Genomic DNA, 27,621 nt, shown 5'->3' with positions numbered 1-27,621 from the left:
CTCGCGGACCTGACGGACACGATTGCACGTCAAATAGAAACGCGCACTATTTATTATAATCGGTCAGTTCATCCTGTGTATATATGTATCTATGTGTATGTGTGTATGTGTGTGTGTGTGTATAACAAAGTTTACCGAATATTATTAGCGCGCTTTCCAACGCGGCATCCCAAACGTTTCATCGTTATCGCGAACTCCGATATCGCATAGCCCACAGAAATGAGTACCTTAACTCGGTCGGTTGGTCGATGGAAAGATAGAGAGAGAGAGAGAGAGAGAGAGAGAGAGAGAGAGAGAGAGAGAGAGAGAGAGAGAGGGAGGGAGGGGGGAGAGTGCCGGTCTTGATAGTTCAGCGTTCCATGTTACTCTAATGTCGCTCATAATTACCCGAAGTCGAGCGCCGCCCGGCCAAGAGTGCCAAGTTGCATTTTGCAATTGGTGGAGTGCAATCGCACGCGGACGCGCACTCTCGTCGGTCATGCACACGGACCTAATTCGCGGGGACTCCCCGAATGTACGCGTAGAGCGCACTGCTGCTGCTGCTGCTGCTGCTGCCGCCGCGCGTTCAACTGCGCCGCTCGGCTCTCGGCTTTAGGACATCGTATTCAAATGTAACTACGTGCTGTCGGTGACGGCCTAATATATAAACCTGTTATATGGAAATAGATGCATGTTTTTACCGGCTTTCCATCTCGACTGCGGCCGGCAGTGGCGTACTGTCGCCGCGGTTATGCAAGTCAATTTAAATGACCGAAGAGGTGCCGTCCACCGGCGGGCGGCTCGTTACCAGTTCACCGCGACGCTCGGTATACCTCTCCTCCTCACCCCCGTTCTACTCTGGTGCCTCTTCTTCCTCCCCCCCCCCCTCATGTTCGACCTGACAACTGGACCACTAATTAAAGATGTTATCCCATTTGGTTCTGTTGACGTGGTCAGCAGACGCGCAGACATAACTATTAAGACGACCGTCGTTAGCGTGTTTTTATCATAATTTGAGATCGCGCGAACGCGTGTCGTTTTATTTTCGCCAACCTATTTCGATGACCGGGCATCTCCAACGGACAAACAGATAGCCCGACGGACGGACGGACGGACGGATGGACAATGTCCCGATGTTAATATCCCTAATGTGTAAAATGAAGCCCTGATACGAGAATTGCGTGGATCTTAAAAATGTTGACTCTTGAAACTTTGTCGCTCATATTTCGACAACTCGTACTTATCTCTTCATTTCTGAGTCAATCTATTACAAATGCACAGTGGTCTAGATATGAAAATTTTAAATTTCGATAGAAATGAATTTTAATATACGAAGAAACGGTTTTTAATGGAAAAACTGTCTGTTCGTAAACTGTATGGTATGGTATGTATCGTCATAAATTTACGTTAACATTACTTTATAATGTTATTTAATCGGGAGGATTTTACCTTGTCGGATCGTTTAATTTTATTTTTAGTATCTCCTCCTCCCCCCCCCCCACCCCCCAAATCTCACGTAGGATTCGTCGAGGCACGTGATGCGAATGTAAAAAGGGTCAGATAATTCCGAAAGAGACACAAATGGAAACAAATATATACGCAAATATATAACGGATTTAATTAGCGGATATTTGTGATTATTACACGACCTTGGTCACTTCTCAGAAACATTCAGAAAGCGGAGGAATGTTTATTTCAGACCACTGTGCGTAGTAGTTCCACCGGTAATTACAGCGAGCCTTGCAAATTCTATTTTTTCTCTTTCCGCCCGTTTTCCTCCTTTTTCGCTGCGTTCCTCGCAAGCCTTCCCTCCGACTTACGTGCGCGATGCGTTAACGCAGATGCGTTTAATAACTCGGCTCGATAATTAATCTGGCCTCATTAGGGACCGGCGCGGAATCTGGTTCTGCGTATACACTGTGCTGCATCGTCCTGCTCAATGGCCGGCACATAATCCGCGATCGCGATATATATACCTCGGTTGCCCGCAGATTATAATTATATTAACCACGATCTTAATCATCGGTTCTATTTATAAGAAAGCGGTGCCGTCTTTCGCAGCGCGTCACCCCGGCTCGTCGATCGAGCTGGCCTCGCGCGCGTCCCGTCATCGCTTTATCGCGCGCATCGATCCGTCGACGCGCGTTCCTCAAGCTTAACACTAAATCGCTCGTACGTTAATAACACCGATCGACGGGAGAATCGACTCGGCACTCACTCGCGTTGGAAAAGTCGGCGAATGTCCATTCGACGCGCGTGCTCCATAAAATGACGCGAAAAGCAAATTTAACGGTCGAATACCCCTAGGTCGGTCGGTCGTCATCATCGTGTCGCCTGAGTACTGTGTCGTAATGAAATTTTACAGGAGAAACTTGGAAAAGACGGAACCGTATGCGCCCGACTAATAATAAAGAGCCGCTCTTCGCAAGCGTCTTTTCATTACCGCGGGGCCCGGTTCCTTTAGCTCCTATTCTTTTCGGCACGACGGTGTCAAAATTGCAGCTAGACTCTTCGTCTTAAATTACCTTCTGCAGAAACGACAAGGAGGACCATCAAGAACGAAAGGACGGTCTCGAGTGTCATATCGAGTCGAGAGAATCGAGGATTCTTGGGAAGCAAAGCACCACTTTATATCTCCTCCTTCGCGCTTACTGCAGTCTACTTTTGCCGAACGCAATTCCGCAAGGTGCAATTTCTATGGAAAAACGCGCCCGTTGAGATACTCCAGATACAACGTCGTCGTTATAAATGAGATTTTCGCCTCGGGATGTCTTGATATTAATTCCATTATTACTCTTCGTAACGGGCGATACGGGCATTTCTGCAAAATTCGCGTGCCTGCCGCCGCCGCCGCCGCCGCCGCCGCCGCCACGCCGGGCTGTTACGTTAATGCACGATGAAAACTTATACATTAACTGATATAAATGGAGCTCGATTTTGAGTTGTAACGGCCGAAAGGCCAGCAGTTAGACCGGCGGACTCGCGCGCGTCGCCTACGTCGGAAACTATTCTGTGAAAAATTGATCAAAGCCTTAAACATGTAGGGCACGTTTTACTCGTATTTTCTGCCATTCGCTAAATTGAGTCGCGTGCTCTTTTTAGCCGAACGTGTTATATCTGCCGATCCTCTTGCTCGCCACACGCGAGTGGCGCAGGTCTTCGAGATTTGTCCGACCGAATAATAATCGGGCGGCCCTGGTCTAACGGGACGAGGGCGAGTGAGATTGCAGATAGGAGACACCGAGAGAGAGAGAGAGAGAGAGAGAGAGAGAGAGAGAGAGAGAGAGAGAGAGAGAGATAAAAGGAAGAAGAGAGGGCGCGAGGGAGAAAGAGATAGACGAGGGTCTCTCGTCGCTGAATCTATTTCGCGTCCGTTGTTTTCTCCTCTTTTTCAAGCGCATTATTAATCGCGCGCTCGGTACACTCGCTGACTCTCCCGCGAGCGGAGAGGGTTGCGCCGCTCGTAAGTAGTCCTTATCCCTTGGTCTATCTTTCCATTTGTCCTTTACCTGCCGGCCGTCGCGGTGTCAAGCATGGATGAGTACGCAGCGGGTGAAATCACCTGGTAGATTCCTGCGCCCGATACTGCGACGAGAACATCTCTCCGTACGCGTGTACGTACGAGCTCGGGCGCGTAGATATGCGCGGAACGAGCACACCTCTCGCGCGGCGTTCCAGCACGCGAGAAGAGACGCGCGCGCGCGCGCGCGCGTGTGCGCACAGCCACGTATAGACAATAATAAATAGCGTCGCGGAATTAACCGGCTAGAGAGAAAAGCGCGGCGCGGAGCGCGCGAAAGGCGCGCCGAAAGGGGTCCGGAGGAGCGCAGGAGCGACACGGCGACCACCGGGGAGGGAGGGTGGCGGCAAGAGAAAACAACCCCGCTTGACTCAAGAAACCTTGTATTTCCGACACTCATTACCCGCGTGACTGATGACACGTGAATGGAGGCGACAAGAAAAGCACGCTCTCCGTAGCTTCTTTTTCTTCTTCCTCCGCGGCGGCCTTCCCTCCCGCCGCTCCCGGTAGCCTTTCCCGCTCGCCTTTTTCGCTCTTCCGCCGGAGCCGCGCGCGTACACGTGTCAGTGGCACGTCGAGGCCGCCGCTTACGCGTTTGCTCTTTTCCCTCGGCGCGCGTCTCGCGAACCCCCTTGCTGTCGCCGACAGCCGTTCGCGAGAAGGAGACGGAGCGTACTTCGCACGCAATCTTCTCACTACCATCGCGGACAGGACAAGCGGGGCTGGACAACGCGACGACAACGCGAACCCACCCACTTCCCCAATTCGCAATTACCGGAGGGCTGTTTTATATATCTGTTATACTCGAGCAGCAGCTGACTCTTTCATGTTCGCGGGACGATTAGCTGATGACCCGGACGACGGCGTCCGTTTTATCTCGCCATGCATGAACCCATTCATCGACCATGGTTCATTAGCGCGAGGCCGCTGCGTTCGCGCGAGCGACTCCAACGAAACGCCTTTTTGCCGCATGACCCTCTCGAGCAATTCGCGTCTCGCCGATTTCAGCCGGTTAAAGATCCTCGCGCGGCCGTCGCGGCGACGGCGAGCGAGAGGCGGCTCTCCGTGAGAGATCTCTCGCCGGTTCGCCTTCGTCCGCGCGGCTCGGCAGTGCCACTTGACGACTACGAAGGAGGGCCCAGGCCGTATTATAATGCAATCAACTAAGGTGGATGCGCTCACGCGAGACCCCGTAATGAGCTCCCATGTTAGAGTGCGGCGGCAGTTACCGGACGCGGGAGGCTACCCATCATTGTTTACCGCGCCCTCCTTGCCGCCGCCTTGTCTCTTTCTTTCTTTCTTTCTTTCTTTCTTTCTTTCTCGCTCTATCGCTCTCGCGGGCTTCTGCCTGCCACTTCCTCCTCCGCCTGCTCTCGCGTCGCCCTCTCGCTAATCTATTACTCTCGGTCCGGCTGCTTCATAAACTGTTTATCGCTCCGAATCAAACCAGCCGGCGCGCCGGGACGCGGGTAGGTGGACGGGACAAGACGCGGCGCGTTAATCAGCTTCCGCGCCGCCTTCTTCCTCCTCCCTTTTCCCCCGTCGCGTACGGAGCACGCGGCTCATCTCGTCCCTCGCGCCAGCAGCGGCTTTCTCTCTCCTTTCCTCTCCTGCGACTTCCAGCCGGCTCAACACGCGTTTCTCGCTCTTCGTCTTCGTCTTCGTCGTCGTCGTCGTCGTCGTCGTCGTCGTCGTCGCCGTCGTCGCGGTACACGCGACGCGATATAGCCGCGCACGCCTCGAGTCCGTTTCTTCTTCTTCTCGTTACGCCGCGGTCGCGAACGAGCGGCGATAATCGCGTCCGCGTCCGCGTCCGCGTCCGCGTCCGCGTCCCCGCCCGCCAGCCCTGCCGGAATCTCGCGGACCGGAATCTCCCGGGCGTCGTGTCTCCTATTCTTCCTTTTACGTAGACGACAACGCGCGTTAATTAACGATGATAATCGGCCGATACGATTATCGATTCTTTCGACCGTTCGAAGCGCCTGCGGCGACTGCCGCTGCTGCCACTGCTTCGTCGTCGCCGCGGTCGACTGACGCCCGATGCGCGTTGTCACGCGCGTAGGCCTCTTCGTTTCGACGAGCCGATAAAAATCGAGATAACGCGTTGAACCGCGTATTATAGTACGACGACTTATCGGACGCTTCGCTTCCGGCGAGTCTTGTTTCAAGTATAACATACACGATGCGATGCCGTCGATATGTTATGACGATGACTCGGCGAACGGCGGAGGAGAAAAACAGGAAGATGACGACGACAACGACGACGTCGTCGGCTACGGGAGGAAAGAGGGAGAGAGAAAGAGAGAGAATCGTAACTGTATCGATGCCGCACCGTTTTCCTTATGGCTCGACGCGTTTTTCCCCTCTTGCTTTTTTCTTTGCATTTTTTTCCTCGCACGCACGCACGCACGCACGCACGCACCGTCATCGTCGATCTACCGATCGATCGTTATTGTTACGTCGGGTTCTACAAAGCCGTATTGCGTGCGCATCGCAGAGCTCCGTCCGTGCCGGTAGCCGGCGAGGCCGGTATTAAAAGTGACGACAGAGCCCGCGATCGAAATGCGTTGGACCGTTCGCTATCCTTCGCCATCGGCTGCCGGCTATTCGGTGCTCCCGCTACCCCATCATTCCCCCGTGGTGCGGCACAAAGATGCATTTTTGCCGCGAGACGCGAGGTTATACGACGGATTAAGGAAACGGCAATGGCAGTGGCTTAAGAGATCCGCGCGATGGATAAGGAACCACTGTCAGATGACTCGGCACTTCGCGTTGTGTCCTGCTTTTTCTACGGAAGCCGCTGGCGTTTTTCTTCACTCGTCCTGCATCGTACAAATCGATTCACTTTGCCGGCTGAAAGCGGCGGATTTCAATTAGCGATCGATCGGTCGATTCGGCCGCGTCGCGTCGCGTCGTGTCGTACGGTGCAGCGCGGCGCGGCGATTCTTCAGACAGCGGCGCGCGAGCACGTCGCAATTAAGAATTAATGCTCCGGTTCCTAATTAATTAAATGACGCTGTGACGATATTTAATCTGCTAATCCGGACTGTGTATTTCAACGACAGAGAGAGAGAGAGAGAGAGAGGGGGGGGGGAAAGAGCAAAGAGCGAGGGGGTGAGGAGGGGGGGGCGGGCAGCAGACGGGAAGATAGCGTTCAGAGATTAACCAAGTTTGGGTGAGGGTTAAAGTACATCTCGTTCGAACTTGGTGAAAGCGGAGAGCGCAAACTCGAGGCTAGTTTTCGGTTTATTCCCCTTGCCGATTAGATTTAGTTCCGCGAGCCCGATCCTCCCTCCCTCCTTCCCTCGTTTGCAATGGTGCGGCGGTCTACGAGCTCTCGCCGGCTACTTGCCACCGCATCTTGCTACCCCCAATTTCTCCTCCCTATCCGGCGCATCGACAGCGCGATACTTGGAACTTTTTACGGCGCACTCATTGAAAGCGAGACCGCGCTCGCTCGCAGAGTGGAACCCCCGCAGCGTTCATTGAAAGAGAAACTCGGGCGTTGAGGCGCATCCCCGACTTCGCTTCCTAGAATCTCATTTCACCTCTACGATTAGCGCCAAAGACTCTGAATAGACAAACAAAGAATGGATGGAAACAAACCAACCGGTGGTTGGATATAACGCGAGGCAGTAGAAAAACGAATATCGCGAAAGGGAGATCTCTCCTCCACCGCCATCCCCCCCCCCCACCCCGTCTCACCGTCCTGCGGAGATCCTCGGCGGCTGTACGTTCACGCGCGATTCACGGGGAGAAACGAAACGTCTCTCGAATCAGTAGACGAGAAAACGAAGGAAAAAGGAGCTGCGGATGGCGGGGGCAGCAGCGAGGAGATGCGGCTAGCGGATGAGAAAGAGAGAGGAAGGAAGACATAGAGGAAAAGCCGGTCTCTCGAGAGTCGTGAGTCTCACCTCCGCTCGCCTCATAATCATAATAAACTCAACCTCGGCATCTCACCACCGGAGGGTACATCGCGCCTGCACTGGGAAGGGCGTGCCCACGGTGGAGTGGCGAGCGTAGTTAAAGCAGGATGTAGCTAAAGTAGGATGAAATTGAAGGCAGGTTACTGCGGTGAGACTCAGACAGCTTCTTGCCGCTTCCGCCGCCGCCGCCGCCGCCGTCGCCGTTGTTATTGCTGGAATATCGATTTACCGATTTTCTCGTTCGCGAGTCTCCCCTCTCGCGTCACAGCGCGGCCCCCGCGTCGTGTTAACCGCGCCTTTTATCTGTCGGATGCAAATTGAATGCAACCACGCCGAACTGCACGGGGCGCGCGTCACCGGGCCGATGCGCGGCCGGTAGCTCGCAGCAGCTAGCTACGCGGAGTGGACTGCAGGCAAAACAACGCGAGACGACCGTCACACAGGCCCAATTACATGTGTGCATACGGTCGATTGCGGTTTTGCCGCCCGCCGGGGAAAAAAAAGTAGCGGGGCGGCGCGGGCGGCGCGGGCGGCGGGGATGCCGCACGCGACCGCACCGCACAAACGCGTAAATTTTTCATCCGACGTTAGGTAAAAAGAAGCGCGCGACGTGTTGTGTATCTTTGCGCCGCGGCGAAATTGCGTTGTTTGCCTTTCCGCGTTAACGGCGAATCGCGACGCGGCTTGATGTCCGCGTTGTTCGATTAGCATGTTCGCTACGCATACGTCTCTTCTTCCGTTCGCGAGGCACCCTCGCCTACTTCCGTATAATATGCGTGATATATGTTCATTAGCGGCGTGAATCTTCCTTCGTGAAGGCAACAACGAAGCGAGGACCCACCGAGGGCCTCGAATGATTTTATTGGCGTGTTTATCCGGACGTATGTTTGGACGCGAGAGGTCCAACTGCCTGCGAAATGCGACCGGTGCGAGAGTGCGGCGGACGTGTTTACATGGGACTGATTTGTTCCATTACAGGTGCGCGATCGCGCTAGTGAATAATTTATGCGATCGAGAGCTGTTAGTGGGTGGCACTATAATTCAAGGGACAGCTATCGATAAGAACAGAGAGAAAGAGAGGGGGGAGAGAGCGAGAGAGAGAGAGAGAGAGAGAGAGAGAGAGAGAGCGAGAGAGAGAGAGAGAGAGAGAGAGAGAGAGAGAGAGAGAGAGAGAGAGAGAGAGAGGAGGTCGATGGATGCGTTTAAGCGTACCGAACGGGTGCGCGCATGTAAATGAGAGAGTGTATAAATAAGACAGCGTGTGTCGATCTAATCGATCCATTGAAAAACGCCCTATGCGCGAAGCTGTCACGCGCTGATGATTCCTCCGCGTGCGTGCGTGCGTGCGTACATACATGCGCTCTCGCATCCGTCGAAACACGCTCGGTACGCGGTGGAAACTGACTTGGTTGTCGAGTGACGATTAACATTAACAGCTCTACCCATTACGCGATATCGTTCGATCGCGCATTGCTCATAACGGGCCGCGACGTGACGACGGTTTGGAGGAAAATACTTATTTTCCAAGCGCCGTCTACCGGCAATTGAAGTGCGAGCACAGCGATTATCCGCTTGTCGGAAAATTAATATCGGCGGTTGGATAGCCCTTACGTCGACTGAAGTAACAATGTACTTAGCGTAACTGGCTACTCTCCGGACGGAAATACTCGCGAGAGAAGGGAAATGTTTGTCTCCTCCGCGAGGGAAGATTATAAACTAGTCACACCGGTGTGTTTTGCGGATGGGAATGATTGCGGTCGCAAATCTCTGGGTAGCAAGCTCTGGGTAGCACAAGATGAAACGATACGACGGTGAAATAGACGGCATGAATAAGTCGCCTCTTGCGCAAATCTGACTGGTTTCAATCTCTCAAGTATCGCGGCTGAAATCTCTATTCCTAACTTTCCCGCGTTTGCGAGTGCGTACATTTGTTTACAGTTGTCTAATTGCAGCGCGCTTCAACATCTGCTCTCGTCCAGCAGACTCGAGATCTCGATCCACCGGCCGGTTGGTGGAATTGGACCGATTTAGACCGATCACGTTGGGGCAGCGAAAATTCTTAAACCGACGCGTTCTCATTCATTTCGAATACGAGGTTAACGACACTTGGAGGACGGTGTAGCGGTAATGAAACGTCAATTTCAGCCTTTCGGGAACTGGCCGAGATTTAATTATGGGAAGTCTCTGGCAATGTCCCGATTCCGAGTAAATTTCGGGTTGAAACTATTAATTCCATTAACAGTTTGTCTACGTGACCACTGTGGGGTTCCGCGACGAGATAATTGGAGAAAGAGAGTAACGAACGGAGAGAAATGGCTGTGTGGATGTGACTGTGTCTCTCTCTCTCTCTCTCTCTCTCTCTCTCTCTCTCTCTCTCTCTCTCTCTCTCTCTCTCTCTCTCTCTCTCTCTCTCTCTCTCTCTCTCTTTCTATGTGCGTGTGTGTATCGATGATTTGTACTCAGCACATATTGTTCAGTATTTCATCATTCCAACCGCTGCGAGACTCATCGCGCGATTTTTCGCGTTCGGACTGATAAAAATCCATCTCGAGCACCCGACGTGAATAATACGGTGACTTCTTCCTCTTTTACGATTCGCGCGACGGATTTCACAGACAATTGGTAATAGCAACAATGTCTGCCGTATATATCGCATGACATAAAATAGAAGTAATCGATAACCCGGCAACGCCGCGGCCGGCCGAATCTATCTTCGTACCGCTGAATGCCGGAAATGGAACTCGCTCTTTGGATGTTTGTACGGTAAACCGCTGTAGACCGCCTAATGTTAACGCAGTATCGCGGATCGATACTCGCTGTTTTGGAAACACGATCGTGCAGATTCCGCAGGGCGCGCGAGCGCGCGCGTACACACACGCGCGCGCGCACACAGTGTCGCTACATTGTGGCGACGAAACCGCGGTGGTTCTAGCGGGGTCAAACAGAAGACGTCGTCTTGAAACTTCGCCACTTCCTGGGAGAAACTTAGTCTTTGTGCGGGGGTCAATTAGACAGAATTGACAAAGTTTGCTCGTACATGGTAGACGTCGTCCCGCGCAGTCACCTTGAATTTTCGCTTCGGGTGCCACGGAAGTGTATTTTCCTTCACGATGTGAGTTTGTCCCCCCTCCACTTCCTCGCACCCGGCCGCTCGCCCACACATCCAGGTCTTTTCATCTCGCCAGATCAACTTAAATACAACTTGATATCTGCACAGCCTACATCCAGCGCAATAATACATCCGGCGCTTGTTAACTAGTTTAATTAGCGTCGAGGGAATATGCGTCTGAGAGTATGTGCGTATGTGTGTGTGTGTGTGTGTGTACGCGCGCGCAGCGCACGCGCAAACACGCCCACGAATGTCTGTGTCATCCTTCAGAGGCCGGGACAGGGGAAAGATTGATTACCAAGATTACTGAAATCATATTCCGATACTGATTAGGTCTTGCCGGGAGCGACACCTGAGCCTATATTGAATTCCGCGGAATAATTTCGGAGACAAATGATCCAGCGAAGAATCATCGGTTTTATTTGCGCGCCGTGACGGAACTTTTGTTTCTCCTGCTGCGCGCGCGCGCGCATGCATTCGTATAATCTCGCGCGGAACGTTGATGGTCGAATCGATTCGAGCGCGGAATAGATTTCGCGAGAGAAACACGTCAATAGAATGATTGTGCGCGAATCAACGTTGCGATGCCACCTCGCGCAGGGATTTATTCGTCGAAGATGCAGATACGTCGCTCTCTCTCTCTCTCTCTCTCTCTCTCTCTCTCTCTCTCTTGACGGCGAGAGAGCGACGTGCGCGAATTCATTATCGCGCGCATTGTAGCCGCGAGACAATGCAAGCCGTTATGCGACGATTGAAATTTCGTCCCTTTCTTTAATCACCGATGGCGCGAATCATCGAGTCGACACGAGTTGCATTAAACGCCAGATAACGGTTACGGTATCGCTCGGCGGCGCATGTCCTACTTCATCGAACGTCGTTTCCCGGCCGTTGGAGTGTGCGATTGTAGTAATCCGGCCGGGGTGAAATCGAAGAAAATGCACGTATTCCATTTTCCCGTCTCGCGATCGCGCGGCCCGGATGCGAAGTACGGCGGAATGCATTTAAAGAGGTAAATAAATCGATGGATAAGTGGGCCGCGCAACACGCGTACGCTACGAGTCCATAAGGAATTTATCGGCATGTTCTCCGGGCCAGCGAGTCGAGATGTGCCGGTACATTTACACGCGTACGCGCGCATACATCCCTCGCGCGAATCTCCATTCGCAAAGTGGTACGTTCGACCCTAATACGGTCGACGTGAGAGAGCGGGGTGAATCTTTAACGAGGCTTCTTGTCGAAATTTTCCGGACTCGGGTTCGCCATCGGCAACGAGAGGCTGGAGAGGGGGAGGAAGGGATTCCAGCCGGAGTACGACTTCCGATATTTCGCAGAAGTCGCTCCGCTCGGTCCGTCGTCGAATGGAATTCATTCCGATTGAACAAGCACCGACCTCTTCCTCCTCCTCCTCCTCCTCCTCCTCCTCCTCCTCCTCCTCCTCCTCCTCTTTCTCTTCTGCCATCCCTCGCGTCGTGACGAGAAGGGAAGTACGCAAGCAGCCGGCCGCGTATGCGAGATTTGACGTACCGTTTGCGGTACGGTATTCGGTATATATATATATATATATATATATATATTCGCCGAGCTCATTGCTCTTGGTAATTGAGAAATGTGTGGAGAGGGGGAGAAATGAATTCGCCAACGACAGAAAATTTCGCGAACGCGCCGTTTACGAAGAATAGCGGTACCGATTTGAGGATAAACGTCAGATCGGGGGGAAAGGGGAGTACTGCTATATAAAACAGACCGGGAAAATGGATTGTACATTTTCGATCGGTAGAAATTGCTCTTTTGTGCGCGCCGCGCGGGATCGTCTTCCCTCATGCCTGCCCGCGCACAATTGAATCGATTATTCTCATAATTAGAAAATCTCTTGTGTAATTACGCAGGGGAGGATCGTCGATCGCGCATCGCCGTAATAACTCTCTCGCAGAAATCCCGCGGAATTCGCGCTCGTGTTGACCGTGTCGCGTCCCGAACCCTATCATTCTACCGGCTAAATCTCGTTACGACTATCTGCAGCTCCACCCTCCCCGAGACTTCTTGGGCGCTTCCACGGTAATGGGATGTAACGTTGGAAAAATGCGAGCTCGGCTCCCTTCAATCGATTCGATCTCTGCGAGCGGATAATCAGGATGGGCAGCGATGCTGATATAGCTCCCGGTGAGCACCTTAAGGATCGAATAAGATCGTATATCCTGTCACAGGAGAAGGACGAAGTTCGGCGCGGGAAGTTAGCGATAGTAAAAAAGGAACGACGACGGAGCGAGCGGCGCGCTCCTTTGGATGAGCCATCGATGTTTCACTTATCGTCGGAATTAAATTTGGATCAAGCCGCTCCCGAGAGCTGACGCTTTGTCGCTTATCGCTTGCTTTATCGCCCGTTAAACTTTCCTTCGCGCGAAACTTTCTATGGCTAGATGAGATTAATATTGAGACGTATCGTGACGGTGTGCCATTTTTTACGATGTGTGCCGAATACCTCAAGACCGCATTCTAGAATATTTCACAAGAGGGATTTCTCCGGGGCTTAATTAAGATCGCAAATTCTTCCGCTGTGCGTATAACTGCGCTTACTCCTCTACCTATGACTGGACGAATTTAATATTGAAATGTATCGTGACGTTGCCATTTTTACAATGTGCGCACAGCGTCCCCGGGACGACGACACGCTGAATATTTCGATAACAACTTCTGATTGATTAGAATCGAGAAGCTTTGAAATGTGTATGATTGCGCAGACTCTCGGCTTTCTGCGATATAGTCGTTTGAGGAAGCAATCTCCTAATTCGTTTCGAACAATATACTTCATTCTGATAATGAAGTAGCTGGCGTTCAAAAATCTTCGAGCAGAATAAGTTTCATTAATCCCAGCGGGATAGTGCAACCCCCACCACCTTAAGTCATGCATTTGTCTGACTCACCGAACATCTGGAGTTCAGGATCGGCTCGGGATGTTCCGCTATCCGATTCTGCAACAAAAAATATAATTTCGCCAGTTAGATCTGAGGATTCGGCTTTTAACAAAGCAATGCGTACATCTCATAGAGATATAAACGGATTAGCCATTCGCGGTCGTAATTCGAGCCGTTCCGACGGCTATATCTCGGCTTTCGACCGCGAACGGTTAAATAGAGAAGTATATAGCAAGAGCACGTGAACGTACCTTCAAGCCGATCCTGCTCGGCTCGAACCGGATCCTCCGGTGCTGCATCTGCATCCGCCGGAACCGCATCCTCCGGATCCGCATCTGCCTGCATACGGCTGCAAGCTCTGCCAGATCTGGAACGAGAAATACTTTCCCCAATTAATTACAATAGTAGCGAGGATACTCGAGTACGCACGAGATTAAAAATACGGAAATTCCAATCGTAATCTCTTCCAAAATCTTATAAAAGTGTGAAAAATTGCGATATATATACTTATATTTCTAACTTCATAATAAATTTCTCATCGTTAAATTTCACATTGCTAAATTTTACAGACTCATGAGTCGCGATTTGATCGTTTCGATTGACACTTTCTATACTATAAAATAAGTACACGGGTTAAGAAATATAAACAAAGATTCATGAAACTATAATTATTTATCAAATCATGACGGACTATGAATGCCAGACTAAATTTTGGCTCGAGCGTCTTTCTATTCTCGGTAAATTTGTCAAACGTCCGTTAGAATCGAAAATATTTCTGTAATAAATGTGTATACGATTTGACGTGCACCTGGAAATGCATGATGTATCAAATCTACGTACCGGTGTCCTGCATTTTCCGTTCTGGCTTTCCAATCCATCCTGATCCCGGCTCCATTGTGACACTCCGGATCTCTCGTGACATCGACACTAACACTAACACTAACACTCACATGGATACTGTTTGATTTGAAAAATGCGTGTTGATTAATATTACGCTATACCGATGAGAATTTGATCACTTTGCGCGCGATGTACTTTTGGCGCTTATGTCGCGACAGCAAGATAGCCGCCGTCGTTACTTTGAAGTTTGCACTTTTAACTGTTCACGGTGTCGACGAGAGTTCGATTATTTACGAGCGCGTGAAATATTTTTATCAACCGACGAAAATGATAACTGAAACTCGACACTGATACCGTTCTTCGCGTGGAAGTAATGACGAGTAATTATTGGAGGGGAAAATAGTTAAATGATATATAATTAATTTAATTACACTTCTCCCCAATATAATGTATCTCGAATGTTATTGTCGAGTTTATAATTTAGGTGATGTGTGCTTGGACGACTGTGATCGATAAAAAGAACTCTGTGTCATCTCTCGCGCTTCTCTCGACTCTTCCTCTCTCTCTCTCTCTCTCTCTCTCTCTCTCTCTCTCTCTCTCTCTCTCTCTCTCTCTCTCTCTCTCTCTCTCTCTCTCTCTTCCTCTCTCTCTCTCTCTCTCTCTCTCCTCTCTCTCTCTCTCTCTTCCTCTCTCTCTCTCTCTCTCTCTCTCTCTCTCTCTCTCTCGCTCGCTCTCGCTCTCTCTCGCTCTCTCTCTCTCTCTCTCTCTCTCTCTCTCTCTCTCTCTCTCTCTCTCTCTCTCTCTCTCTCTCTCTCTCTCTCTCTCTCTCTCTCTCTCGCTCTCGCTCTCTCTCTTTCTCTCTTTCTCTCTCTCGACTTAACGCACTCGCTATGTACGAAAGGTCCGTCCGGAAAGTATGCGACCTTGTGCTGAAGGGAGAGTTAATTTTGGTCAATGGCGACGATGTTCTCTTCAAAGTACTCCTCTTTGGAAGCTATAACCTTCGTCCAGCGATCCTCCCACTGTCGAAAGCATTCTTTCAGCTTTCAGCTTTCAGAAAAGCTGATAACTACTTCATCACCTTACTTTTTAGTTCCTCTACGTTATCAAATCTTCTTTTTAGAGGATTTTTCAATTTGAGGAACAGTCAGACTTTTTTGAACATTCCTAAGTTGTTTCTGATTGTTTCCAAATTGTCCTGGACAATTTCCACTCGATAATTCGTTTGGTCTTTCGTCAGCAGCCGTGGAACGAAATTTGCAGTCACGCGCTTATTCGCCAAATTTTGGCCCCAAAAATTTCTCAAACTATAGTTTTTAGAATCCCAAGGTCTTCTTCTATCTCGCGCGCTATCAAACGACGATCTTGATTGATTAAAACTTGAACGTGTTTCACATTTTCAGGAGTTTTTGTCTTTACGGGCTCATCAGAACGAGAGTCACTTTCAACTGAACCGCAATCACTTTTAAATCGTCTAAACCACTCTTTAATTTAAATATCACTCATAGATTTATTAGAATACACTTCACGAATTATAGCGATAGTTTCCGAACAAGAATGGTCAAGTTTTTGGCAAAGTTTAATGCAGACTCTTTGTTCGATGCGTTCGGCAATTATAAAATGCGACGTGCACGAGGTTCGACGTTTATACAACAGCGTACCGTTGCCGACTAGACAGCTGTTGCGTCGTACTGTTTGGTAGGAGTACTTACAAAGTACTCCCCCTTAAATGGTAAATATTTGGTTTTGACGATAACACTCCTAGATTCAAGGTTAGAGCACAAAGTCGAATACTTTCCGTATGTACGCTTTCTTAACCTTCTTTCGATCTCTCACCGATCTCTCTATTGCGGTGGTAGATGTGATCATCTTCCTTGTTATATCTGAAAAAAGCATACACATAAATAGAACAACAAGAAAGCCGACGACAAAGGAAGTCCGGTGGCAATCCCCACATTTGAGTCAAGTATAACATTCGTCTTCTAAGATTTGAAAAATACCACATTATTCGCGGTATCAGGGTAAGACAATAGTCTGTACAGCGTGCACGTAGGATATCACGTTGATTCTTCAAGTTCTCGGCGGGGACTTGCAAGATTAATGTCGAGGCAAAATTTCGACTCGGGAGAAGACTCCTCGGCAAGCCTGTCGCAAACATTCATGGCGCGTTTCATGGCCGAGACGGTGCTACTCGCGACTTGGTTTCTCCACGTATACTCATCGAATATTCCAAGTTCCGATGTTACTCGTGATATCGCGGACTTCCCGCGGTAGCTCCTGGCTTCGGCGCTCTATCAGCCCACCCTGTGCTCGGTGAGCCGGGCCTCCCCTCCCCTCCTTCCCGCCCTTTCTTTCGTAATCTCCGAATGATGTTACAACTTACCTTGAGCGCATCTGTACCACGCCTTCGTGCCATGTAAACTACTCGCGGTACGATCAGGAACCATTCGTGCCGGTACCGCTTGCCCTTGGCGTACAGAGATCGCGTCCGTGTACTACAGCATGCGCTCGCGCTCGCGTGCACGCGGCTGATCACTCTCCGTTTCCGTAGTAACATGTTGAAAGAATACACACACGTCTGCGAATGGTGATTTGCGTATGAGTGGGCGTTCCGAAGTCGTCTCGCTGCGGAGCGCGCAGCGCTCTACAGCAGGATTCAGGCGAGGCCGCCGCCTGATCGCGGAACGAGCCATGGTAATGTGAAACATGATTACTCTCGCGGAGAGAGAGATAATATGTGTAATAACAATCGCATTAGCCGGCCGAGAGCCGGCCATAGAGCTGCGGGGGATCCGGTCTTGGTGATGGAGTTTATATATCGGTGTTTCTCGACAACGCGTCGAAGTGTACCACCATAAAGCAGGCATCTGATTGAGTAATAGTAATAGTCGGGAGTAACGCAGGTATATATCTCGCGCCGTCGATCTACGGCGCGTTTTGACCGCCCCGCGGAATTTAACTGTTCCACCGAGTCAGAGCCGCGCGCGTGTTCGTTGCTTATTTTTCGAGCGAACGTTCGGAAATGACGCGAATCGCGACGATTAGCGCGAGGAAAAGAGAGGGCGAAAGAAAGGCGCGAACGATCGATCGATCGATCGGTCGGTCGATTGTTAATATCCGTATTGTAATGTAGTGCGTTGGATCATTGTTCGCAGAGTGACATCAACTGTAATTATGTCTTTTGTGCGAACTATACGCTTTTGACACCCCGTGCGCAAAATTCCGTGAAAATTGACAGATAGCCCTCGTAGGCGGTACGTGATAATGACAACAAATGATCGTCACTATCTGTTCTCGAAATGGAGAGCCGCTGTTCGGCGCGCATCTACCAGCCGCGCCAGCATAACGACTATAATTGATGGCTGTCCCTGAAATGAATTCGATGAACATTAGCGAGAGTCCGTACACAGGCCGCAAACAGCGATTTCCTGGGGTGTCGCTGCGTCCAAAGTAAATGCATCGGGTGTCCGGTAACGCGCCAAATAACTTTAGCGCCGTACCGCAGAAAATGGTTACGCATCAAATAATCCGATTTCCATACGGTTCATGGTTTGCTAGGCGCGATCTGCCGCCGAGCGTAGCACCGTCGAAAAGTGTCCGCGAAACCGACACGAAGAATCGTCCACGCATCGTCGCGTTAATGGCCCCCGTCTGGACGCGTCGGAATTTTTAATACCGTTTTAACGATCGCGGCCGAAAAAAGAGGGAGAGAAAAAGACGAGAGAGAGAGAGAGAGAGAGAGAGACGCGTCAATTTATTCGTTATCCTTCCGTCCGTCCTATTTGTCGCCCGAAGCTTCTTTTCCTTTCAGCGCTTTCCGCCTGATTGTAGCGTTTCAAATTTAATACGTTTATCGAACGACAAGAAGGATAACGCGCGCGTTAAGCGGAAGACGATCTACAGGTACATCCCCGCGTGGCGTCGGACAAAATGAATTATCACTGTTTACCGGACAGTCTCTCGAACGAGACTGCCGGTAAAATTCAATCGATATAATTATTAAGGCCGATGATTATTAAGGCGGCGCGGCGGGGCGATGGACAAAGGAGCCCGAAGCGCGAGCAGTCGGCGGCCTCATTTCTTTTTTTTCGCTTATCAACGGCATTATTCGCGGATGGAATTCAACGAAAGTTATTTCTAGAAAATTCGGTTTTTTTGTTCCGCGAAGATCCGTTCTCGTTACCAATCCATTTTTTTCTTCGTATGGTTTCCTTTCTCTCTCTCGCCCCCTCTCGTTTTTCCAATTTTTTCCCCTTTTTTTCTTCTTTACTACCCCGACTCTTTTTGCCCTCTGCTGCCGCGTCCCCCACTCGTTACTCCACCCCTGCCGCCCCTTTATTCGCTTCCCTACCTCGAGCGCCAGTCGACCACCACACCGATTCAATATCGATGCCAGATATTTCGCACGACCGCTCGACACAATAATTCAGTTGAGCAGGTAATATTGGCGCGGTAATGGTCGAACCATTTGGCTGTGTCGTTATGCTGCATTGGCGCTTGCACGTTTACGGAGCTCGTTCCGCTTCCAGTCACCCCTACCGCGGCCCCTCGTCGCTCTTTTACTCTCCCCTGAGCCATGCTCTATGTGTATCTCTTCATCCTCTCGACCTCTCTTTGTCCACCTCACCCATCTACACCGATACGTCCTCTAACCGGCCTGCACCGCCCACAGCCATCCACGAACGGCCGACAGTCCGTTGAAACGGAATGTTATCATTGGCCCATGTGTCATTATTGTGCTCTCGCCGTTTGGCAATTACATAATTCTTTAGCCGGCGCTATCGGCATTACAACCACACCTACGCGTTTCTTTATATTCTACGTGGGTTATTGTTCGCCGATATGATCGGCTTTTATTAAAGAGAACTATGTCAGGCTCGAATGCGCCGCAATCGAAAGAATATCGCTCGATCCGGTCCGGCGATACCATCGCGAGCAACGCAATCAGAAGTAACGACTAGAACTGGTTTTTTCGATGGTACGGCCATTAACGAAAACGCGCGATCTTCTCTCGTTCTCTGTTCTGTTTGAACGTGAAACACACGATATTCGGCGCTCGCATGCATGTTGAGCGCGTGCACTGCGCGTTGCATTGACGGGTCCGGAACGCATTCATGACAAGCACTATCACATTTCTCTGTCTATAAGATGTAACGGTTCCTATTAGCGATCGGATCGCCGCGGTGGTGAACTCGTGAACGACGCCGAAATACTCTGCCGCGTCTCTGCCGCTAATTTATACGTAAAACATAAACCGACTGCGCGTAACAAATTAAACACGTAGTCGGCAGAGAGTCAATAAAACAAACTAACGAATATTCAGGAGTTGCATCGCGAATTACATCTATTTGTCGCATCTTTAGTGACTCAAAGTTGAGTTGAGCGTTGAAATAATTGGCGTAAATCAGCAACGTGGTAGTCAACGTGTTATGTAAGGCGAGAATATACCCGTGCGATATAATAATGAGACCGATGGTATCGTTATGCGAAATGTCTTCTTATTAAGCCAGATGTATCTGTTGTTTCGCAATTACGGTATAATCACCGTTAATATTAATTACGAAAAAGAACACGAAGCTAACGAAATTGTATAAGTTTCTGCAGTAGTTCCGCTTGCCTTCTCTCTCTCTCTCTCTCTCTCTCTCTCTCTCTCTCTCTCTCTCTCTCTCTCTCTCTCTCTCTCTCTCTCTCTCTCTCTCTCTCTCTCTCTCTCTCTCTCTCTCTCTCTCTCTCTCTCTCTCTCTCTCTCTCTCTCTCTCTCTCTCTCTCTCTCTCTCTCTCTCTCTCTCTCTCTCTCTCTCTCTCTCTCTCTCTCTCTCTCTCTCTCTCTCTCTCTCTCTCTCTCTCTCTCTCTCTCTCTCTCTTACACACACACACACAGAAAAAGTTCATCATTCTCTTCGTAAACGCTCTGTTGGCGAATAAAGACGTTTGCACCTCTACAACAATGGTAGTTTTAAAAAGAAGCAGGGTCGACAGCCACGATAGATAGCAACAGCTCTTCCGGATTTGCATAATTCGCTGAAGGAGAGAGAACGAAGTTTACCGAGGAGCGTGCCATGCGGGAACTTGAGGCGATCATAACTGGGAACTCGCTTAATACGACACGATGGTGAGTTCGTGCCTTCGGAAATCGTGTTTGTTGTACGAAATTGTATTTCACGAGGGTCGCGCGCGCGATCGATCGCGTCTTTTGTGTAAAATGGGCACGGCAATCCGCGATGCGACCGAATCTCCATCGAGAGACGTGATTATTTAAATCCGGGTTTTATGCCGATTTTCATAAATGAGAAAATTGATTTCGAGTAATAACCTATGTTGGTGGCTATTACAACTGTCGACTACTGCTCACGTATTAAAGAAATAATTTGCAATTACTGTAGCATGTAACATCGTACACAGTGGAATAATCGAGTGGCGTGATCGTGAGATTCGCGTGTAATCAATTTGAATAGCGCGGAAGCTGCTCGAGCGGTAATCGGAAGAGATTCTATTTGTAGTCTACCATAAACCATAAACCGTGCGGCGGCTCCTTGAGTCGGCGACAAAAGTCGCCGACGGTCTAGGATTAGTATCCCGCGGGAAATCAGCCGCCGTGGAAATAGTCTCCCGAAGAGCCGTGCGATCTTTCTGATAAAAAGTTCGAGGTACTAATTGCCACGAGTTCGGCGACGTTGAACCGAGGGATCGGGGAGGTTTTCCCCGTGGCATCGCGTTATCACATGAGAGATTTGCCAGCGCGTGCTCGAACGAAATGACGGAAAATTCACGCGTTTGTCTCACGCGTTATTCCCGAAAAAAAACCGATCAGGTCGGTTGCCGACCTGATCAGGTCGGCCGCTGGTGATCCTCGTGATTGTTCCGCATTATTATCGTAAGTCATCTGTCTGGGGCTACATTACCGTTAGATCTCCCGACGATATTGCATTATCGAGTCGGATGCTGTATGCCCGCGTAGACGTGTAGAGCAATTAATGCATTATCAACGAGACGCAGCGCTGCGCGATTTAATGATAATTAATGAATAGTGACAGTGTATTGGGAAATTTGGAAATTTACACCGCGGTAAAGCGATCCCATAATTAGTCTGTTAACTACTATATGCCTGCGTGACGTAGTAGACGGCAGTTTACGTTAAGCCACGTGGGATATTCCCGAAAGTCAGCAAGTTGAAATTGGCTGTCTGCGAGACCAATTTAATTTCGTAAGTTCGAGCCGGCCATTAGCATAATTGGCCGAGACTGCGTATACGTATAATATATACGCCCCGGAGCCGAATCAAAGTCGGCGAGTTGGAGACTTCTTACTTCCGGCTCATAGACAATAAATGCCGCGACGCGAAGTTACGTACAAGCCAAGTTCCGACCGCGATCGCGCAGACACGCTCGCTACAATGGAGACGGTGGCCGCCATTTACGGAATCGACACGCACGGAACCACTTGTGCACGAGTATTTTCCTAGTGTCTCGTTGACGCACTAGATCATCCTGCGCGCGCGCTCGAGTGCTGTGAGAAAATAACGCGCGTGAATCCTCCTCGCGCGATCGCTATTTGGTTATCCAAGTACTTCCTGATACGATTTCATCGCATTAAGTCTCTCGCTGAAGCACGCTGGGTTGTACAACGAGACTATTCCCGGTCTAGCGTACGCGAGCGTACGCGAGCGAAGAGGCCTTTCTGAATAAGGCCTGCGCGAATGCGACCGGGAGGATACTCGAGGCTCACGAGTGCAGCGAGAAGTCGGACGGATTGGCTCTTGGAAGGACGACGACGGGAGACGAAGGTAGACGTTCGAGCGAAAAGCGGACAGCTAGGACAGGATGCGAAAGATTGGCACGAGTACTGGAGAGAAGGAAATAGAGATAGATGTAGAGAGAGAGAGAGAGAGAGAGAGAGAGAGGAGAGGGGAGGAGAGAGAAGGGAAAAATGTTTTAAGGGCTCATGAAACGACTTGACGCGACGCACGGTAGCTTCGAGAAAGGCTCTACGCGGTTGCGTTATATGCGCATCTAATTAGAGACAAGTGGATTCATAATATTGTCGATAAAGCAGGAAAATTTCATCGGGTGTTCCAACTGAATTGAATCGCGCCTTATCTCACGACTTAGTCGCGTGTTGGGGTTTTTTATTTTGTTTTTTTTTTCTCGTCCACGTGTTTCTCTTTCTTAAAGTGTTTTTCTGGCCTCAATGTCGACGATGTCGATATCAAGAGCAGTCGTTACCGGCGAAAGCAGGCGGAATATAATTCGACGAATTCGTCGAAAATAATTGGCGGGACGTTGTATCCAGTCAAGAAGATCGAAGGAGATGGAAAAATGTTTTCGTTCAGTTTACCCGACAGAGCGCCGGCTATTCGTTACATTCCGATATAACAGCATATCGGAGAAAGGAGCTGCTATTATTCCGCGGCATGTCAGCTCTCGCCGTGCGCGAATGTGTGAGAGGGTGTTGGCTGTAACAACAGTTTAGCTCCTGTTATTGCTTTTGCCGTCATTCAGTCGTCCTCGCACTCGTCCTCCTTCGCACCGGCGCGGCGGCGTACGCTTCAGCCGGCGACGATTTATTATTCCATAGACGAAATATCTCAGTTTTTCTGGTCGCGCGTCGATTTCCGGTCGCGTGCATTACGTTGTCCCTGATGAACGAAATTCCGTGGTTTTCAAGAGGCTCACGGCGGCGTACACGATCGCGTCCGTATGCGCCGCACATCGTCCCGATTCGCCGTCACGTACATTCTCTCTGCCTCTTTTTTTCCCCCCTTTTTTCTCATCCGCTTTTATTCGCTGCCTTTCATGTGCTAGATTTCGCTCTCATTTCTTGTCACATCTCCCATCTCAATTCGTTTTGCTTGTCGTCCTTTCTTGCCTGAATGCCGCGCAACAATCCTCGCCTAACCTGAACCGAGCGCGACCGTAGCTAAGATGAGAGAGCCAGGCAACCCCGTCATTCGAGGTAGTAGCGGCGCGCGCGCCCGACCTCCTTCCGCGGATTCCGAGCATCGACATTCCGATGGCAAAACCACTCGCTATTTACTCCGCCGCCACTTTCCTCGATCGCCCGACGCACATCCCGATTTGGTTTACAACTTTCGATGGGACCGGCAGACGCGAGACGAGAGGGACGAACTTTAAGTGGATTGCACTCGGCACCGACTATGAGCGCGTGACTGCGTGTACATGTGCACGCGGCCAAGGACAAAATCCTGACAAAATATGACGTATTTATCGAGCTGTATATTCTGAATGCATATTCCGAACTGGCGTCATCGCGAGACGTGCGATTGAGAGAGTAGGGGTAAGAGTGAAAGAATCAGCGCGGCCATCTCGGCGCGCTGATGGATCCCGAGCTAATATGAATTCGCAATCGGATGTCGCTCTCCTGTCGCGTACTCTTCACTCATCGGAAGACGAGCTACAATCCCTCCCACCCGAGTGCAATATGCATAGGGTCGCGTTGAACGGTTCGGGGCGTGTTTGCAGTGTCTTGCGCTCGCCGATCGCTTCCGGCCATATCGGTAACGTAATTTGCCCGTTTTACCTTCGCGCTGTGTAATCCCGACGCGCGCTTACCGCTCGGTATTCTGTCTTACCGTGAGAGAGGAGGGTGGAGATAGAGCCGATTCGTAAAGCAAAGGGATATATACTCACCCCGCGAGAGTACGTATTTTCGGCAGGACCGGGGGAAGGAGAGACTCGGGCGAAATCACTTGAGGATATCGGGAATAGACTGGCCCGCGAAGTAGCGAACCATCGGAATCGGCGGATCGATAACTCGGGGTGGGGGCGGGGGAGGTTAATGTTGGATAATTCGAGCGGGACAGATTGCCCGGAATCCCGTGGGTCCGGCGCTGCCGGCGGATAATCCCGGAGAGACACTTCGATAGGACTGTCTCGACTTTTGACAAATGGCTCGCGCTGGACGTCTTACGGCCAGCGTTCTCATTCGCGATGACGTCCGCCTCGGTGACTGATGATCTCGCGTGCGCGCGTCAATTCTCCGCCGGTATATCATCTGGTTAGAATAGAGAGAGAGTCCGATTTCCAATTACCGAGACACCTCGTGGTTTCTTCCTCTTGTGTTTTTGTTTCTTTCCTTCCTCCTTCTTGTCCTTTTGCGATACTTTAGCGTATTTGCTTCGAACGTCGGCGCAAATTGTTCTCGAGTGAATTAGCTGTCCGAGGATACAATGGGTTCCATCCGGGTTTTTCAATCTTTATCGCGTGCACCGTGTCTGTTGGAAAAATTATTTAATCTTCGTTGGAGCGCGATCCGTTTCTTCGACACTGCTCGATACTGCTCGTCGCGATACTCATTAGAGATATTTTACTGTCTCCTTCTTTCCCTCCCTCCCTCCCTCCCTCCCTCCCCCTTTCTCACGATCCACTTTCGTAAAGACCGCTGTAAAAGCGTGCAAATTCGCCATTATGCGATATCGCCGCGAGATCGATAAATGGCACGGCATACAATTCTCTCTGTTTTATATCGGCCGTCATCGAGCGGGCGCGCGTAAAACCTTTAATCAGGATGCCATGTCGGCTTGACGGCCGATCGGCGCGGATATAATCAGACGAATAAATTCGGTATTGACCAGTAAACGTATATACGCGCGCGCGTAATCGCGGACACATATCGGCGTGACCGACATCGCCGTGACATCTTTCCACGGCATAGCGCGGTAACGTATCGCCGCGACACAATGTCGCCGCGCTGAAAAACGAATCTTCGGCGTAGCCGGGCCCCCCCCCCTCCCCCCGCCGTGGCTCAGAACCCCGCGCTACTACGTAACGCATCCGTGTGTTTTCGTGCGATCCTACTCTCCATTTTTCTTCCTCACTCTCTTACGTATACAGTCGGCGGCTGGTTACCCTTCCTCCCTTGGCTGCCCCGGCCGGCGAATGTTGCCGGAAATGCCGCAGCTACCATCCTCTTCTGCCTTCCACGTCACGTCACGTACCGAAAGAGATCCACCGCATACGGGGGAGGTTCGATAGGACCGGGGACCTAACCGTGTCGCGACCGCGCGATGACGATGAGGATGGCGCAAGACAGCGTCGTAGAATCGGAACGAGATAACCGGAAATACCAGGATCCTATCGAGACTTTTATGCCATCCAACTAGCGCTCGCTTCTGTTTCTTTCGTTTCCACTGTCGCGAATAGGTGGTGGGCGGACGAGCGAGCGAAAGCAACGAGCTTCGGATCGATAATGCGCCGGGCTATGCCTGTCACTCGACAGCTATGTACTTCCGGCCGCGTTAGCAGAACCGTAAACTAAGAGCATCACGTGGCATTATCTCGATCCGGTTCATTAACATAGTCAACGCCCGCCGAATGGACTCGCCGAATCGTACCTGACCAACTTACGTCCTCGTTTTATGCGCGATAAATCACCTCCCAGTGACGCGCGTGCTTCGGTCACCCGTTCGGCCCTTGTGATTCCGCAGTTCGCTTTGAGAAGTAACAACGAGGCGCGATTGTCAGATGAGAATTTTTCCTTCTGATCTCGATTCTTTTTCATTGCGTTTGCGACGCGATTTCGTCGCACGTTTTACACTTGTCCGATTAAGGGGACTGGAGGGTCAGATTACTGAAAAATCGTGCTTGTTTTTTTGATAATATTTTGTGACGAACAGAATAAATGTGCAAGAATAAAAATTTTTGATATATTTATATAACATATAAAGAGTGGAAAAATTTTGTTTATTAACAAATATTCATATAAATATACTTAAATTTTAAATTATACTTAAAGTCCACTTCAATTTTAAACGCGTTTCTCTCGAAATTTTATTGTTCAACTTTTTGCAGTGATTTCTCCGAAACTGAGCTTCGTATCGATTTAAAACTTTCGAGCAATAATATTTGTTCATCTGGCTCTCAGAACCATGGTGAACAACTCCGTCTTTCAAATATTTCATTTCGAGATATTAATTTTTTATTGCAGAAGAACTGAAAAATTTGAATTTTTTCCTAATAGCTACCATTTTGTTAATTTTGTTGGTTTTTTTTTTGTAGTGCTTCACCGGATAATGATAAGCCTCCTTAAGATTTCTAGCTAAAATTCGCTCTGATCGGATCACCGAGAGCCGAGATATTACTGCAAAAACGATAACTTGAAGAAATAAAGGAGAGTATATTTCAGCTATATATATCGTATATCTATATGAGTATTTGTTAATAAACAAAATTTGTCTACTCTTCACATGTTGTATAAATATACCTAAAATTTTCATTCTTGCACATTTATTCAGTTTATCGCAAAATATTGTCAAAAAGAAGCATGATTTTTCTGCAATCTGATCCTCCAGTCCTCTTAAGATCCAACCTTCCGCGACAGACAGACAGACAGACAGACAGACAGAGAGAGAGAGAGAGAGAGAGAGAGAGAGAGAGAGAGAGAGAGAGAGAGAGAGAGAGAGAGAGAAAGAGACGATAAATTCGATAAGAGCACAGAGACGTCCGTTAGCAAGGAAATAAATAATATTTCTCCAGTCTGGGGACAATCGAGTTACGTTGAAAGAATTCGAGTCTACTTATCTCGCCAAGTGCTAACACCCTGTCCGTGTACTTTGCCGCTTTCGCCGGTCAACCGAACTTCCACGCGGAGGGAAAGTAGAGGAGAAAGAAGAGACCACGTCCACGCGCCGGTGCGCCGTGAATCCTAGATTCTTCTCGCGGTTCTTGTCGCGAAATATTGAAAGTCACTCGGGAAACGTCGGCTCTTAATATTCGTCTCATAAATATTCCCCTGATATTCTTCTCGGAGCCGCTTCACGGGGTTCTCACGCTCATTGAATCGCGCGCGGCAAAAGTGCAACTAACGGGGGCTGTGAAACCGGTAATCTCAGACATTTACATGGTCTACTTTTCGCTCGTGCGGCACGACGCGCCTTCTGCTCCCGCGTACAAGATCGAGTGTCCCACCGTGTTCCCTTCTACTCGCGCGCGGCGACGGCTTGCTTCTCCTCGTGGGCTGCGCGAAGCGTTTCGCGCTTGGTAAACTCGAATGTCACGAAGCGGGCCTCATTTTCATCGCTTTCCCGTCACTCCCGTGTTCGACGCGCGACCTCGTCAGCAAATTTCTTTCTTGCGACGAGCGTACAAGCCATGAGAAGTCTCGCGAGCTTGCAAAGGGCAATCGAACGCTCTTGAAACTATCAGGGCCTCGTCGGGAAGTTCGTCGAGTCTTCGATGACTTGATTGCCTTGGCAGACGAGTTATTTTACGGGGTCGGAAATCGGGCTAATTGTACAAACAATGAAAGTGGTGGACGACAACGACAAGTAGTTCGCTCGCACTTGTAATATGCAGCGCACTTGTATCCGTGGTTAATGAC

At 50.0% G+C, this 27,621-nt stretch overlaps 1 protein-coding gene across 2 annotated transcripts in view; it reads left to right on the top strand.

Annotated features, from left to right (window-relative positions):
* Positions 1 to 27,621, top strand: part of Atg16 (Autophagy-related 16) — a 474,347-nt gene that overhangs the window by 163,122 nt on the left and 283,604 nt on the right. The window lies entirely within an intron of this gene.

The sequence above is a fragment of the Harpegnathos saltator genome, unplaced genomic scaffold, assembly GCF_003227715.2.
Source record: "Harpegnathos saltator strain DR-91 unplaced genomic scaffold, Hsal_v8.6 scaffold140, whole genome shotgun sequence".
In the NCBI taxonomy this organism is placed as follows: domain Eukaryota; kingdom Metazoa; phylum Arthropoda; class Insecta; order Hymenoptera; family Formicidae; genus Harpegnathos; species Harpegnathos saltator.
The sequence above is the reverse complement of the archived record's forward strand: the minus strand, read 5'-3'. Positions and strand labels throughout refer to the sequence as shown.